Here is a 16,274-nt window from a genome sequence, read left to right on the forward strand (position 1 = left end):
ATTTGCAGCAACAAAGCTAAGGAAAATCCCCCAGACCACTGGAACAATACAGTGCAGAATAATGTGAATTGAGAAACACTCTGCTGACAGCTATCCGAAAAGTTCTGCCTGGAAACCACCTGAGCACTGCCTTATTTCTAGACATCTGTCGCCACAGTTATTAGCTAACAACAAGCATAACATGGAAATAATTGTTCTATTTAAGGCAGGAACAATAACTAATTGAATGACATGAAATTGCATCAATATCATTATCTCCTGTTGACTTTTTGATAATCTGTTGAAGAACAGTTTGTGTTTTCCGGGGTGGAAAGCTCTACTTGTTTCCTAGCAAAAACCCTGCAGCAAGAAGTTTTCCATAATGGTTACCTAATTTTGCAAATTTAAGTTATAATGCTTTCCAAGCACTGTTGACATTTTATTACCTCTGTATTTGGTGTTTTGTTGTTGTTTTGGTGGTGGTGGTGGTGTTTTATTTTGTTTGTTTGTTTTTTGAGCTTCAACCTTCCACAGAATGCAGACAGGTATATTTGTTATGGTAGTAGAATAACAGCTGGATACCTTAAATTCAGTTCACATACTTTCCTGCCTATATTTTCAAATGCTAGGCTGTTAAAGATATTTAGGCACCTAATAGGTGCAAATAGGTTTTTCTTGGGTATCTAATTTACACTGAAACTGATAGGAATTAACTATCTTTCACGGATTTTTCAAAAATCATGTAAACTGTGATAGTAACTGAAGCTACAAAATAACTCTAAAATTCTGGCTTTTTCTAATACAAGGCAGTCTTTCCAAAAATAGTCATTTTTATAATGTAATTTTTTCCAAAATGTTCCTGGTTTTTAGAGCTCTGCCACTCCCATCCTAACTGAAGAATGTACTTGTACATAGTGTGTTAATGCCTCAAGCATTAATCTTCTGTCTTTGGAGGCTACTTTCAAACACAACTCAAACACTTCATAGACCTTATAGTTTTTCCTAAGTGATCAGAGGTTTGACATAGTCTACTGCCTGGGTGTCCAGTCTAGAAGATCTTCTTGCCCTACTAGCCCAATTTTCAGAAAGTGTATTTCCTTCTGAATATCACATCTTTTTAAAGATTTAAAAATACCATCCAAGCACTTTCAAAAAAATCTTTGGGAACACGAGGGGGTGTGTGAATACTTTCAAAGCTGTAGTTTGACTAACCCAGCCACTGCTTAGATCATCAAACAGGCATGTGTTTGGGACACAGAGGCACTACAGTCCTGGTGTATTCAGCCCAGAATCCTCATGGTTATGTGAATAATTATCCCTTCATAGAGGCCTGGAAATCTTGGACAGAATTAGCAATCACAGCAAGGGTGCTAAGAAATAATTTGTACAGTACATCTGTTAGCGTCCCTCAGCCCAGCTGGAACTTACATGCTTTCCTCCCTATCTTGGGTTTCTCGGATTGTGTTGATATGTATTTAAGCCGCAGGAACATGCAAGGCAGCTAGGCAGGGGGGAGACATGAACTTCCCTGGTATTTTGGTTCCAATCCGTGATCTCTCTTATCAGGATGGGTAAAGAAAGTGTCAAGTGTCATTTGTTCTCCTGTTTCCAGCTTGTTGTGGTGGGAGGCAAAGCCATTTTGAGCGAAGCAGAACTATTAGACCACTTGGACAAGTGTTCTCCTCCAACAGGTGTCCCATGAGAACACTCCATTGGGATCAAAATGATGGTATCCCAACTGGATACGGCTGGCACTGATTTTTGAACTGTTTCAGCTAAAAGAATGATTTTATATTTTACTCCATCTTGTCTTTGAGAAATAAGGTCCCTAAGTCTTTTTAATCATTGATGTGTTCCTTTTCATTCTCATTCTCCTTGGTTTTGCAACCATGGGGAAGGGGTTTGTCAAGAAAGCGTTGTTCAAATACATTAGTCATAAAGATATATGAAGAGGAAAGTAGGATGAAGTACCTCATAGCTGACCCTGCTTTGAGCAGGAGGTGGGACTAGAGACTTCCTGATATTTCTTCCAGCCCACAACATCTTATAATCTAGTAAGAGTGGGGAAGCTAGAATTTTCAGGCCTATTTTACTACTACAGAAACATTTTTCTTTTTTGGATTCATAAGACAGCATTCAGTTTACTCTCTTGCTTGACTTATGATAGCAACATATTTATGCTTAATATGCTTTCTCTCACTCACTCTTCCCCCTTCCATCCTTTACTCAAATGCCACAAACTTTTCCCACCCCATATATTTTTGTTTTACACCAGACTTATGCAATTCAGCTGGGATTTGCTTTGGACTGCTTCCAAATACACCCACACAACTGCTCTAAAAGTGATGAGGTTTATTCGAAGATGGACTTGGCAAGTCTCTGTTTCGAAGGGCTACTGATCCAAAATGCTTCAGGAAGAGACTTTAAGACACATAAATAAACTCACAAAGCAATAAAATAGAAGGCTGTGAATAGTAATGTTTAGAAGAGTTGAAGCAAGAAGTTAAAACATTTTGGTTGAAAATGTCTTCTTCTATACCAGTGAGCCAATATCCATCAGTATTAAGGCAACTGAACAGATTCTTACAGGCTGTGTTTTATTATTATTTTATTTATTATTCAGGGTTTCAGGATGTTTAAGACCTTCTTTTTATTTTTTTTCTTTTTTCCTTTTTTTTTTTTTTCTTCAGAACACTGCAGTTGGGTTCAACAAGGTTAAAAGCAGTCAGAGGAATCTTTAACACCTTGTTGGCTAACTTTGTTCCATCTGTAGATGCATAAAAGGTCCTCTGTAGAGGCTGTGCTGTCCATGGGTAAGGCTATCAATGTAGAGATGTGGTTTTAGTCTGACTCTCCTCCTTGCTGTGCTCCACAGCCTTGACTGAGTTGCCTTTCTCCTCCACGCCTTAGTATATACTCTTCTAGGAAACTGGGGTCTAGAGTATAGCCCTCTGTTGTAGAAACAAAGAGTTACTGCTGAGAACTGCAATATAATGACTGCGACTTTGTTTCTGCCAGTGCACTAATTCCAAACCCCACACCCAAACTCATGAAATTACCTTTTGAATGATGAGACAATCATTCTTTTTTTTGCAAGATATTCCCTGCATTTGCGTCCCTTGGGTAGCAACAGCGGAAAGTACTGGCCTATAGACAAGGCCTTATTTGCCCAGGTTTGAGGGCTTTGCCTGTGTCCGTGATGTAAGGATACCAGTCTCCTTCAAGAGGTGTGGTTTATCAGCAGAGCTTTTGCAGTGTCTCGGACGTCAGGCTAATGGTCTCACATACAGATTCTGTAAGATGCCTTTCATTCATCCTGCCAAACAGGAGGTGTGCTTGTGATGCTTTCCCAAACTGAAGGGCATTGCTCCATGAATGCAAGCAATGTTAAAGCCTGAATAATGCACACAGTCTTCCATTTGCAAAATGCTTCCACCTCTCCCTTCTCCCTCCCCCACCTTGTGGGTTAGCTCTTGGCACTGCGATAGATACTCTGAATCAATGTTAGTTTTTGAAAGGCTAACACAGAATACTGAAAATCAGAATCGAATACAGCCATGCTACAAGTCCATTGTTTTTGTTTTGTTTTGTCTTCTGAGGTTTATCACAGATGAACTGTGCCTTTTGGCAGTATAGGCAAGTACATCTATTTTTTTCCCCCCGTGTCTGAAAGACATCCAGACTAATCAATCCAAATAGAAAGCCAAAAGCTCTGAAAGGGAAGAGCATATTGCTCAATGTATATGCTCTGCCTCGTCTTTAGTCCACAGAATGGTAAGCACTTAAAAATGGAAAATGAAGGGCACAAAAAATATCCAGATTACGCAGCTTACAGAGCTACATACAATGACAACTTGCGGGCACTGTGAACCACTGTCATGCTCTGAGACATATGTTTGTTTTCAGTTCAATAAAATTCCAGCTTCTGCACAAGTAAAAACTTGTCCTTTTCACCAGAATGTAATAACATATTTGTGGTGGTTTTTAGGATGCAAGCCACCGTCCACTTAATACCAACCGAAGGCCATTACTCTCATTTCTCTCCTAAGTCAGACCACAACACATCTCCACAGCAAGTTCCCAGTGATCATAACTGGTGCCAGGCCATCCGCAAAGACCCCCAAGGGCCATGTTTGCTTGCTCAGATTGACCCAATGGCATGGAGTGGGCTGGAAACCATCTTAAGCTATGCTCGCTCACCCAGGTCAACAAGACACTTACAAGTCTGAAGGATGCAAAATACAGAATACAGACCACAGCCTGGCTCTAGAGAAGACAATGTCTATATGCACACCCCTGTGAAATAGCAGTCTCCAGTATTTATCCACTAATCCTAACTGAAGGGTCAACCTGAATCAATATGTCCATCGGGTGCTACTGTGAAGTTTCAGTCTACCTCATTCTCAAGAAGGATGGGGATTTGCTTCATCTCCTTTGACCACAGAGCTGCTGAAGGCCACAGGCAGCTTAAAAAATCTCTGTCCTTACCAGGGCTTTCCCTCTGGTTTATGAGTGCTGTGGTCATCCAGACGGTGCGTGTAGACTGAAGAGGAAAAAACTAGTTTGGTCTTACCTAGCACTGAAAATCTGTGCAATGTAGGTGTCCCCAGACCAAAGCAAGTACTGAACTCACCCTTCCTCTTCTGGTTCCCATGCAGAGCTCAGAAAGGCTTACCTAAGAGATGGCAGAGAGGGGATGAAATCAGTTGAGCCACTTCAAGGAACATTGCACATGCAGAAGAAGTCATGGTTGGTAGCTTACCAAGTCCAGCATATTTTTTAAGCATGATACTGATGTATGACTCTCTATATAGTCCGCCTACATCTCTGGTGGTCATTAGTTTTCATGCTAGGAAATGAGCATGGTCTCTGCAATATTGAACTTTCAGTGGAAGAAATCAATTCAAATTCATTCTCACACTAGCAGGGGATGGCAAGGTGTTATGGAACTCATTTTGTTTTGCTTTAATATGCTTCTTTTGCTAAGATCACTAAAATTTGAACTTCTTAAATTTTCTTGCATCTCCTCATTTTACCGTTTTACTATTCAAGGTCTCTCTGGACCACCCTCACGTTTACTCAGTTTCAAGGACTCCTTCAAACTTCCTAATCCTTCCCATACATTTCCACGGGATCATGGGGACCTCTTTTACCTCTCTTCTCCTATATCCTTTGCTCTATCCATCCGCTGTTCAGAACATTGCCTCCAACAAGACCTCAGCAAAGCTGACGTACAAGGAAAGAGAAATGCTTTCAGTAGGCATAAATGACTGTCATCAGACAGGGCCTTGGCCTAGGGGCAACTGGAATGTGTTTATTCCATGAAGTACCATGCAGAAATACCTGAGCTAGCTGGGAACATGCTAGTTCAGGTTACAGAAGCAAAGTGTACACGCATTAGCAGAAATACTGGAATTACTTGGGTGTGGTTTTCAGAGATTATCCTGTTCCGCCCAAATAGAGAAATACTGTGAAGCTGATGTAGCCAAAAAAGTGATCATTTCATTACACTTCTAAAGCCCAATCTTTTCTGAAGGTTGTGACAACTGGGGGAGGGGGCTTAAATAATTATTTATTATTAATAGTACATTTTGTACATATGAAACTTCCAGAGCAGCTATGAGGATGCCACTGCCATAACTGCCCTCCCAAGCAATCCCAAAGCATTGATGGTGGAGTTGGAGGAGAAGGAATAACAGTGGAAGGGCTGAGTTGCATATTTCTGCTTGTCTGGTCACCAGTGACTGGTGTAATTGAACAGAGAGGAATTTGGAAAAATGGTGTGCTGCTTCCAGTAGCCTAATGAGAATCAAGAGACTTGTGGGACCTTATCACTGTAAATCACAGGAGCCTGGTTCCCTTTTTCACTGCTTTTTCCTTGGCAGGGTTGCTCTCAAGCTGTATTCACATAAAGAAGGTGGCAACCAGGAAGTTAATCTCTTCGTGCACATCCATCTGGACCGCACTTGGAGGTACTTATGTAGAACTATTACCTTAGCCTTTTCTTCAGTGTTTTGCTCACTGCCCCAAAAGGCAAACTTGATGAAATTTCCACATTTGTTTTGGGTAAGAGTAAGAGACTCTGTGGTTTGTCCAAGGAGGTCTGGGGAAGGAATTAAACCAAGGTGTCCCAAATCCCAAATTAACACTTTAGCCTCTACATGATCCTCCTTCTATCTCAGTTTCTCCTGGACAAAGGAAATTACCTCCATAAAGGAACCAATGTAACTGCTGCAGACTCAGCTGCAATAAATTTAAAAAGCTGGGCAATTGCTCTGAAATAAGCACCTTTATTCTTAAATAACATACATTGAAGATGCTGGTCAGGAAGAGCAAAAGTGTCAGCAATTTTCCCCAGCTGCTGAGACCTCCTCACTCCCTGCATGGGAGCTTGCTGGTGGTCTGCATCCAATTGAAGAAATGAGGACTACAGCTGGGTGACGCCAAGGTGAGGAAGCTATCTCAGGAGGATGAGGCTGATCAAAGTGTCTGGGCCGAGGTCGTGAAGCCTGAAGCAGAAGAGAGGTGGCCATCAGCTGTGCAGGTGGAGCTGATTCCCTCGTGCTGGGATGCTCGGTGCCCACGCAGATGCTTGCCCTCCTGCCTCCAGCAGCAGCTTGCACTTTGCTAGCAGCACAGACGTTGAAACTTCCTCCAGCTTCCAGAAAGAAGATAAACATGGCTTTCAATGCAGATTAAAATACACACGCACTTTTGAAACATGGCTGGTCATTACTAATTCGTGGCTGCTGTCCAGCAAGCAGAGGAAAACATTTCCCCTCGTAGGTTTAGCAACAAAATCAAAAAAAAAAAAAAAATCAATGACTTATACTGTACACTAAAACAGCTTAAAACACAAACATTTCCAGAGTACAATATTTCAAGCAGTCTTGTAACCAGAGGAGCTATTTTTTAACTGGATTCCGACTTTTTACTACTAACAGCCTTGTCTTATTTGCAGAGGCTCTGCTAGCTGTCAGACATCCTGACTCCACTTAATAAACTCACTTAGAGCAGAACTTTCTTAAGTCACAGTGTAAGTACATAAATTAGTTGTTTCAGCGCTAGACCAACACACTTCTCTTTCTTTCCCCTCTCCTGAGCACTGAGCTACAAGGAAGAAACTCGAGTCTCCAGCTAACCAACAGTTCATTAAGAAATGCTGCCATGACGCAACGTGCTTTGGCTTTGGCTGGAGCTGCAGGGCCACTTACTGGTGGGCAACGCTGGGCAGAGTTTGGGTCCCTAGGTTTGGTTGTTGCTTTTGAAATGCTCTGGCTTTTGTGCACCATGACCTCAGTAGGGGAAAAGAGGTGACGCCAGGTCACAGGGAGACTTTGCATGAGGGAAACTGGAGCACCAGGAAGCTGAGACTCTCTAGTGTCTCACCAGATAAGCAGAAGCAGGGCATATTTCATTAGTGGGTGGATCTCAGTCTGGTTCCTTGAGAAAATTAAGCTTAAACAAGCCTATAGTCATGTCTCTGCCTCTGTATAAACCTCCCTCATAACTCCTACATCCATTGCCCAAATTTACTCACATTCAACACAGAGAAACACATTGCAGAAGTAAATAAATTGGAGGGATGTGGGCTGCCAAGCAGGTGGGAGATGCCAGAAGTCCTGCTGTCTCAGAGGAAGGCCACTTAACCTTTCACTGTGTCCAAGAGGGGAAGGGATTTTAACAACGTGGGCTCACACCTTCAGAGAAAAATAAACAAATACAAATGATGCAAAGCTCCAAGGCTCTTGGTTCTGCATGTTCCTGTGCTGGCAACTGGCATCTGCTGCTGTTACTGAAGAGATGGTCTCCCTCAGGAAACCTGGAGGGACCCCCATGGTCACCTCCCCAGCACTCAGCTTTGCTAGCCCCTCTCTGGGAGGGCATGTCCAACACAGGAGCAACTTGCCCTTTTACTGGGGAGGGTATTTGGGACAGCATCTAGCCCCACTCTCTGCTCTGTAACCCCAAAGTCCCTTGGGCGAGCACAGGAGCCATGCCAGGCTGGTGAAGGGGGGCAGCTGGCAAAGCTCGACGTTGCCAACATTGGGTTTCTCTTGCCAGCTGCTACACGTTGTACCTGGTGGCAGGTACTATTTTTACAGCAAAACTCATTTCTCGCTAATAATCTCAGTGTTACATCTTGAGAACTAGATCTAGCCCTCTGGTAATTTGATCTTAATTAAACAATGTAGCTGCCAATCCAGTCCCTTTCTGGTAACCCGTGTATTGCAATGTTTGGTGTTAGGCAAACACAACAGACATTTTATCAGCCCCAGTGTTGTAAATATAGCTCAATTTCTAAGCAGATGCTGATAGTAAAGTTTGCCTTGCCCTGCCCTACCTCTCCCACTTAGCTGAGTCATAGTAACGCACGGGGTTAGCACAACTCCATTGCGTGCTGTAATGCTCAGGAAGATTTGGCAGATGGGATAAGCCTTGCGAATGTTACGAATCTCATTTTTCACACTGAAGCACTTGGCCGGGATGCACCTCTTTTTTTTTTTTTTTTTTTTTGGTGTGTTTAAGTTATTGTATAATACAATCTTCCAAGTTACATAATGGTTCTTCACTTCATGTCATCCAAGCCCCATACAGGAATGTGCACATACTGCCGCCAACCATCCGTGAAGTCCTCAAGGCCATCTGCAGAGCAGTCTGAAAAGGGCAGGTACTACAGCGACATGCACATGTGCACTTTCCAAAGAGCCAGCTTCACCTGTCTTTCGGGGAGTTTTTAGCACATTGTGCCAAACTAAAATGAGGTTATCAGCAGAAAGAGCTATATATTTCCCCCTCCTGAAATATGCGAAGCCGCCAGAGGTATCTGGTTACGCTCTCAGATGAAAAAGTCACATTCATTACGGGAATCAAACCCTCAGCCATAGGGAGCAACAGAGCCCCATGAGCCCGCTCCAAAGAGCAGGTTTTTGACTCAAGACAAAATTTTTTCTTTGTGAAAAAAATATGCCCCTGCAGACAGAGGGGAGCAGGTGGGAGGCAGACGCTTCCTCCACCAGGATGGGTCAGCAATACTTTGAATATGGGATGGGTGTAATGGTAGCTGGAAACCATGTGATGGGTTGTCACTCACCAGAGCCCAACTATTTACCCCAAATCTGAGGTGGGTCATTGCTAAACCCTCACTGGACTCCAGGAAGATGGTGCAGATGCAGAGCTGGCATCGTGGCGGCTGTCCATGGGGCGCACACCACTGACGTTTGTCCCAGCATCACCAGTCTCATGCCAAACAGGAGCCCTAGCCTGCCCAGCAGAAGGTGCCAGCAGCTTCTCTTCAAACATAATTGATAATTTTTAATAGCCCATGCAAATAATTGTTGCAGAAACATGTAGAAATTTTGTAGCAGGTGGTCAGTGAACTCAGCTCTATCTAGAATATTTTGTTTTTCCCTTTCTTTACCTCTATTTACTTTTATCTTTTTGCTGCAGTTTTTAATTTTTTTTTTTAAACATTTTTTTTTCTTTCTCCAGTGGATGTTTTCTCTCCTCCCCTGCCTGCTCTGTTTCTCACAGGCTTTCCTAACCCAGTGACATTTGTGTTCCAATGTTCAAACCTAACATGCTCAAGAGGGCTCAGGAGCAGGGTAAACAAGTTTGCCTGTGTCTTTAGCATACAGCTCGATTGTACATTTACAGTAGATATTCTGCCTTAATTTGCTTTTAAACAGCCCCTTCAAACAGCTCAGAGCTCTGGACATTGTTCTCCTAGGTGCATTACAAAACCATAATTAATTAGCTGGGATCCCCTGTGGATTTTCTCAGATTTTACCCAATCTTCCCGCCAATTTTAATGACCTTCCCAGTCAGGGGCTTTACATCTGTAAATGCTGAGTGCCATTCAGCACTTAGTAAACAAGGGGTATCTGAGTAAAATAGCCGGAGCTTGAAATCAAACAGTTTACTTGTTTATACTACAGGAGACACAGTCTGGGTGGCTCTTAGCACCTGCCGTGCCATTTGATGACTGATTTTTGGCTTTCGGTCCCATATTAAGAGAGCTCAAGATTGATCTGTGTTGCCCTTCCATAAAGTTGGGATTGTCAGGGAATCTGCACCACGGAGTCCTGCTTTCCCACCCCCCTCTTCTTCACCCTTTTTAAAGCAAGAAATGGCACTTTGTTCATTGTCTGTGTAAAACTTGCTGAGAGCTCCCCATAAAGAGATCAGCCAAGAAACTTTCAGCTGCTCTCTGTTCCTCCTGGCTTCAGGCCAACATTCCCCAGCAGGTGTCATATACCAGCCGATAAGAAGGAAGAGAAAGGGAAGAAAGGAAAATGAGAAACGGGAAAAGATTTGGTAGGCTATCATGTGGGGACTGCCCAGCTACCACCTCGTAGCACTCAATATCACTGTAGGTTTTAGCACATGCAGTGCAAATACAACATGGACCTTCACAACATCTTTGAAGACTGCCTTGTACAGGTTGTGTCTGCAGAGGGCCACAAGACAGTGAGCACTACCCATGTAGCGGAGGGCATCTTCTGGAAAGCAGCAGCCAGCGTGGTAACTGCACAAGGAGAGATGGAAAAAATATTTTTGCTTCAGTCAAAGTTGTATTTTCAGTGGTTATTTCTAAGGCAGAAAGGTGTCCTGGTGCGCTGAGCACATGGCTGCAGTGACAGTTGCTCATGAAGTTGAGCAATATTTGTTTTTAATCGTATGCTTTTAGACGTGTATGGTTTCTGTATGTTCTCTATAGTTGCACTTTTACACTTTTGTACAGCAAGAATTGGAACGACTCAACTGGCCAAACTTCTTGGATTGATGCTTCTCCATCAATTTGATGGCCTCGAAGAGCAGCTACTGAAAGGGCTGAGCAAACCCAGCTGACTAAGATGTAACCAGGCACCGCCGGAGGTAAGCTCACTAATAAAAGAAAAATGATTAGGCAACAGTACTATGTCTGTGCCCTGGCTCTCCGTCTGTAAAACAAGGATGATGGTATCGCCCTTATCTTGCAGAGGAGTTGTGAAGATACATCATATTAAAGGTGATTTAAGAGGTGCTCGGAGACTGGTGGGGAGAGGAGCAACCTGAGTGCCTCGAAGAGCGAGACTTCCTTGCTGCAGTTTTTAACTTTCAGATAGAGCAGAGCGAGAGCCTGTTTGAACTGCTGCTTCAGGACTTTCAAACAGGAGCAGCTCCGGGACCCTTTGCTTCTCCCAGGGCTGATATTAAGCCCCTTGTCTGGGTTTGCTGAGGCTGGAGCACCTTCAGGGAGGTGTCACACAGCCCAGGCAATTGGGCAGAACGGCGGCAGATAAAAGGCTCTGCTGGGAAACATAAGGCAGCGATCCTTGGGGAGCAGCAGGATGCAGTCACGCTCCTCAGCCCTTAGCTGGACTGGAAACAAACCTAAGCATGTAGGAGGAGAAACAAGCAGTGAAAATTACTGGAGACATTGAATCCTATTTCATAGGTTCTGGTGTTTTTAAGAGAAGCCTCACAGGCCTTCATAAGCAATAATGGAAAGAAGGGAAAAAAGGGTACATTACTTGGTGATTTGTCAGACTAACTGGATAAAGCCAACACCTATGTAACCAGAAGGCAACACAGAGAAAACATAGAAATTGTCTGTTATTATACAGTACATAGCCAGCTCATGCAATTGCTTGTTGAAGGATGCTACTGCAGCCAAAAGCCTACCAAGATTCAAACAAAAGGCAGGGGCTTTCAAGAGCAGGTCACACACCCAGGCACAAAACAGGAGGTACTGATGCTGGGGGCTGAGCTGAGCTGAGATACAGATAGAAACATACACATCTGGGGGAAGAAACAGTTCCCCTTAAGGCCATAATCCAGGCAGTGGGCTTAGTTAACTAAGAACAGGTAGATTTGTAGCTTTAGAGAATAACTTCTCCCAGAACGTACAGAGCTTTCTATATCCTTCAGCTCTGATGTTCAATGAACCTTCCTTTGCAGATTTTGAGTTGAGAAATGGGCAATCAAGTGAGATGTAGAACTGCTCTGTCGTCCTACAGCTATGCTGAGGTCTCCCATTTTAAATAGAGAAAAGACAAGTGGCTGAAAAAGAAGAGAGGAAACCAAGCAACTAATGCAAATCCTCTGTCTCTCCCTGCCAAACATACAGACACTTTCTTTAAGTCCACTGGGAGAAATAGTGGTCCCATGTCACCACATGCTGACCAAAAAGCTTTATGAGGACCCATCGGTACTGACCATCCTTTTGCTCTAAAATCCCTTGGTCTGCAGACAATTGCAGTGATGTTCTGCCCAAGAGGAGCACACAGCCATGGTTTTTCCTCAGCACTGCTTACGAGGGCAGACAGATCTTGGTCCAGAGCACCCTGCGGTGTCTCCAGCTCTCCTCCATGTCTACCTCGGTTGGCAGTCCCTGTGTAGAGGCTCACAGAGGCATGAGCTGGTAGGGAAAGGATATCTGTGGTGGTGACAAGTGCCATGGCAGCCAGCAGCTGGCATTTGGGCCTTGCCTGGCTGGCTGGACCTCTCTGAAGCACACGTTGTTGCTGGTGTCATCTGAATTGCACTGCTCTGATTGCCTTATGGCTGGCCTGAAAAAAAGTTTAAAAAGCTTTCTTCAGAGGTAGAAGATGTCTGATCTTGCAACAGAAGTTGTGGCCTGAGCATGGATACTGGATTGTTTTACACGCTGACCGCAAAATTGATGCGTCTTCCTGTGCCTCCCTCGAAAGATTGCCACGACAATGCTTGGCTTCCTTTTACCAAGAGTTTGGAGATCAAGAGCTTTCAGTTCTTGATCCTTGTCCTTGTTGACTGATGCCCCTGTAAGGCATGACTCCTCGGGGCCAGGAGGATGTTGTAAGACCAGAAGGAAAATGGATGAGCAGGAAAGATGAAGTCCAGATTCAGGAAACATGAATGTGTCCTCTACTCCGAGTCAAGCATAGCCGAGAGTGCTGTGGTTCTTGAAGTTTGAGTAATCCCAGGGAAACATGAGGGCCAAAGGCTAAGTTTTTGTGGACTGGGGATTTGAGTCTATTCAGAGGCCTTGAATAGGGAGAGGAGAGGGATACAGACATTTGGCACTATGTCTAGACATTTGATAATGCAGATTTGTAAAGCACCCAAAAGAAAACATATATGCCCAATTCTTTTTCTCTGAAGCAATGACTACAAGTCAGGGAAGTATCAACTCCTACTTGGTGGTTCTAGGAAAATCTGAAGAACTTCAAATGAAACACAGTGTGAAATAAAGAGTGTATTTTAGAGCATCTGAGGAGATACAATGAGGGAAAAAACCTGAGGTTAGAATATTATTTTGTTCACTTCTATTTTTCATATCCAAAGAACAACTGCTTTTTCTAAGTGATCTGAATTATTGATTTTGAATTATGAAAAAGTAATCAAAAATTAATAGCAGGCTGGCTTCAGACTGTTCTTTATCAGTTGATATGGTGACTGAAACCCATGGGCTGTCTGAGGATTGCTGTCTGAGGTTAGTGCACTCACAGTCTGCAGCTAATGATGAACTAATGAAGATGCCTTTCAGCAGCTCTCAAACACCAGAGTGCCAGGGCTCTCTCCTCTGGGTGGTACCCCTTACTAGTGGTCACTTTTTTCCAGCCAGCCTGAAAAGTCACCCCTTCACAACAAGGCAGGCATTCATATTTCCCACAACCTTATTTATTTATCTATTTATCTATTTATCTATTTATCTATCTATTTATTTATTTCCTTAGGAGTGAGAAGGAGAAAATCTACAAATATTTTAGGCATCTGGAAAACTTGATTTGGGTCAGCAATTCCGTAAGGGAAAAGAATTGCCTGGTGAGGAGAGGGATTAGCTAGTCCATGGCACTGTGGTAATGCTGACCAAGCAGGTGGTAAAGCTGACATGCCTTTTGCATGTCCACCACACCACCACTCACCAGATCTTCAGTATACTAAACCTTTCCTTTTTACGTTGGAGAGCTAAAAGGGCTGGGTCAAGCTGTCTGTGCACAACCATGATAACCCTGCTGATGGTGTAGAATCAGCCCAAACCTTGGTGTGGGAATTGACCCATGCTAATGCTAACCAGAGCAGAAGTTGGCCCAAGAAAAAACAGAGCTGCCCCATAAAGTTGTGCAGGAGTGAACCAGCAGGTTTCTAGAACAGGATTTTTAAGATGAAGACATAGCAGGTTTTTTAAGTTTTATAAAGCTGTTTCAGAGCCGGTCAGGACTTCAGTGAAAAGTGTCCAGAGGACAGTACGAGCTTGCAGTCAGTCAACTGGAGAGCCCTTCATGCCTTCTCTGAGCCAGCTTCTGCCTGATAAACTCATCTCAGCCTTGATGCCCCTGGCAGACCCATTGGGTTCCCATTCCAACAGCCCTAGCAGGTCTCACCCCAGCGCATCAGCATGGATGGGTGCAGGCTCATTTTTCCCTCAGTGTACATCCACACGTGGGGTCCTGCATGAGGCAGACTTGGCACATCGTTACCACTGGCTCAGAAAACAGCCGCCACTCATGAGATTTTGCTGTGGATATAGCTCAGCTCCTCACAGACAGTCAATACCAGGCCTCTGTGCCATTGAAGTCCCCTTCAGAAGGGAAGTTCTGCTGTGCAATTCTAGCAAATGGACACATGGAGTCTATTTTTAACTCTAAATCCCCCCACTTCAGGGTTGTTGTTTTTTCCTCTATTTCCTTTCATCACAGCAAGGAGCTTATTAAGAACTTGCTTCTGCAGCAGGGCAGACTCGTACTATTTGGATTTTATTTGTTGAAGAATAACCATCTGTCAGCTACTGAGAAGGAGGAAAAGAATCTATCCCTGAAGATTTGGAGATCTGCAAGTCTTTAACTCACTCTGTGAACATGCTCTATCTCAGAACAGGAACTGAAGTGCCCTGGGAAATCAAACAGGAAAATCAAGTAATAAAGTGTTCAGAGAGGCAGTGTGTAAACGTGAAGCGTGAGGGTGGAAGCACTTGCCCGCAGAAAGCAAAGGGCTCGTGTTAATAATCAAAATGACCTCACACTAATAAATTAGGCCAAAAAAAAAAAAGTGAAGAGGGAAAGGAAACTGCTCTTTAAATGCTCATTGTCAGAGAGCTGTTTAGCAGCTCGCGGTGTAATCAGCAAGTGCTCCCTGGTGCAGGTCTCTGGTTACCTGTTACATTCGTGGCAAGCTTGCAGAAGTCTGTGCTGCAGAAACATCGAGAAAGGTCATGGGCTGCACACATATGTTGTGGTGGATATGTGAGCTGCTCCGTATAATTACTCACCTTTTTTAATAAACTCCTCAGTCTCTGCTGAGACCTCCAGTGGCAGCACAGGGGGGACCTGCTGCAATGTACACCAGGAACAGTGGCTGCTTTTACGGGCTCAGAAGGCTCCTTCGCTGAGGGGTAACAGAGCCGTAGAGCCAAACGTGCAGTTGCACTGCCTGTTGGGCTCCAGCCAGTCCCACAGGCCATCATGATCCACCCCTGCTGTTTGCAAAATTAGTCCAGTCCCACACATGGCTGGGAGGTGACGAGAGGTGGTAGGATGCAGCTTTAAATGCTGTGCATGCCCTGAGGTTCCCATGCGCCTGTGGTTAGGAGGAGCTGGAGATGATTTTGGGAAGCTCTTCAAAACCTGTGTGCCTGCAGTTTGCCGGCTGCCAATGGAGACAATGCAAACTCCTTCGGGAGCACTTGCCTGTCCACAGGTGCTGTTTGGTCAGGGGCATTTGTATGACCTCCTGTTGCAGCAGCAAACCCCCAAAACTGAACCAAAAGAACTCTACCCGTGGGTAAATGGTGATGTTCCCCTCAAACTCAGACCTATTACGATCAGTTTGAAGACTTAGACATCCTCCCACCTGCTGTGCACTGTCCGTCCTGATGTCTCCTAGGCCTTCTCCACAGCCCTTGGTACAGAGATGGGTATTGTGCTATTGCCCAGTTCAGATCCCAGCCAACACAACCCAAATGTGCCCATTTCCTTCTGCTGCAGGGACCCTGTGCCCCTGTATCAGCCAATTCTTGGCTCCTGTCAGAGGGGACCTCAAGCTGCTTGCAAGGAATTGTCAAGCATGCAGGGATGGATGGTCAGCATCTGCTGCTGGAGCTCATCTGCTCTGGTCTTCAGGGCATCTGGTGCCTCACCTCCAGCCCCCACCACACCTTGGAAGGGATCCTCCTTCCTTACATCTCTGTAGGAAGTGTAGCTGGGAAGCCAGCTCGCCCTACTGTGGGTACAGCCAGATGGAGGAAGAGGCAATGGCAGATGGCTTTGCAGATTATCTGCAGGTCCCGTCTGAAGCTCAGCTGGTGTCACACTTAACTTGTGCATCGTGCC

At 44.3% G+C, this 16,274-nt stretch overlaps 1 long non-coding RNA gene across 1 annotated transcript; it reads left to right on the top strand.

Moving 5' to 3' along the window:
* The first annotated feature begins 1,435 nt into the window (after positions 1–1,435).
* Positions 1,436–14,994, top strand: LOC308194674. The gene is made up of 4 exons (XR_013950799.1): positions 1,436–1,550; positions 4,638–4,728; positions 10,724–10,857; positions 10,962–14,994. It is a non-coding gene; the product is annotated as an uncharacterized lncRNA (long non-coding RNA).
* Positions 14,995–16,274: the final 1,280 nt, after the last annotated feature.

Source organism: Anser brachyrhynchus (assembly GCF_964034855.1).
Source record: "Anser brachyrhynchus genome assembly, chromosome: 4".
Lineage (NCBI taxonomy): Eukaryota > Metazoa > Chordata > Aves > Anseriformes > Anatidae > Anser > Anser brachyrhynchus.